This window comes from Triticum dicoccoides, chromosome 4B, assembly GCF_002162155.2.
Source record: "Triticum dicoccoides isolate Atlit2015 ecotype Zavitan chromosome 4B, WEW_v2.0, whole genome shotgun sequence".
Lineage (NCBI taxonomy): Eukaryota > Viridiplantae > Streptophyta > Magnoliopsida > Poales > Poaceae > Triticum > Triticum dicoccoides.
In genome coordinates this window covers 614,318,485-614,320,286 of record NC_041387.1, presented here as the reverse complement: position 1 = coordinate 614,320,286, position 1,802 = coordinate 614,318,485, and positions in this window count along the sequence as shown.

Below are 1,802 nucleotides of genomic sequence, written 5' to 3'. Positions count from 1 at the left end.
AGTCCTTGTTCATGCCACCAACCGGGACTAAAGGGTTGGTCCTTGTTGCGGTCAGAGTTTAGTCCCACCTCGCCAATCGAAGGACGCTCACACCGGTTTATAAGCCCCTCCCTCTCTGACTTGTTGAGCTCCTCTCAAAGTGAAAATAGATGCCCTTATACAGGGAATTTGACCTAATTTCATACTGATTTCTCTGAAGTTCATAGAAATTTATTATGAATTTAGGTTGAATTCTCTCTATAGGCGCATCTATGCTCATTTTTTTAGTAAAGTTAATCACAAACTTGTGATTCACACAAATTTCAAAGAATTCAAATTTTAACTATTCATGCCACCAACCGGGATCAATGATATGCCTATATATACCATGCCAAAATGAAAGAGAGGCGCAATGCTAATCTGCACGTTGCTTATCTTCAGGCCAACGTGCAGGTGAGCACTGCGCTTCTCCCTTCATCGTCTCTACACTTAGAGCTTATAAACTGCCGCGAGTGCCTCTCGCTTGGCGAGGTGGGACTAAAAAACAGCTGAAGAAAGAATCAACTAAAAAACTCTTTTACCGTTTCATACCACGAACCGGTACTAAAAGGTCGCCTTAAAACCTGTACCAAATAAAATGCCTTTGTAACAGCCTTAGAACTGATACTGAAGGAATCAACTAAAAAGTTTTTATAAACCTCTAGTATTATTGAAACTAAAATTATATAAAATTTTGTTACAAACTTTAATAGCAAAAAGAATTATCATAAAATAAAATAAATAAGTAATTATAATTCTATTCAAAACATTAAAAGCAAAAAGAATTATCGTAAAAGAAAATAAATAAGTAATTAGAATTTTGTTACAAACTTTAATAGCAAAAAGAATTATCATAAAAGAAAATAAATAAGTAATTAGAATTATGTTCAAAACATTAAAAGCAAAAGGATTTATCATAAAAGAAAATAAATAAGTAATTAGAATTTTGTTACAAACTTTAATATTAAAAAGAATTATCATAAAAGAAAATAAATAAGTAATTAGAATTTCTGTTCAAAACATTAAAAGCAAAAAGAATTATCATAAAAGAAAATAAATAATTAATTAGAATTTTGTTACAAACTTTAATAGCAAAAAGAATTATCATAAAATAAATAAAGCAAAAAAGAAAACAAAAAATGGGAAAAAATAAAAAAATTGCCACCTACTGGGCCACCACGGCCTGAATATGACTAGAAACCTTATTGGGCCAGGATTCAAGCCCGCAGACTGCCTAGTAGGCCCACAGGCAGAGACACAAGTTTAGGCCAGTAGGCCTACAATAGTGAGGAGTTCAAATGGGAGGGCAGAGTTGCACTTATAAACAGGTGCGGCCGCTCCTCAGCTAGCGAGGTGGGACTAAACATCCCACTGCACCGTGCTAGCGCAAGGCCTTTAGTCCTGGTTGCTGTCTCGAACCGGGACTAAAGGGGTGCATTGGTACCGGTTGGTGGCACCAACCGGGACCAATGCCACTCTTTTGTCCCGGTTTATGGCACCAACCGGGACCAAAGGTCTCTGCTTCCCGCCCTTTGGGCTGCTGAAAAGAGGCCTTGGTCCCGGTTGGTGTCACCAACCGGGACTAAAGGTCGCATTAGTCCCAGTTTGTCTCACGAACCGGGACCACTGATCTGCCTATATAACTGGCACTCGCGAAAATTTCGTTCAGTTCGTTCTTCCCCGCCCCGACGCCGCCAGGCTGCCCGTCCGTCTCCGGCTCGCCGTCGCCGTCGCCGCCCCGCCCCGCCCCGATCGACGCCGTCGCCGCCCCGCCCTTGCCCGTC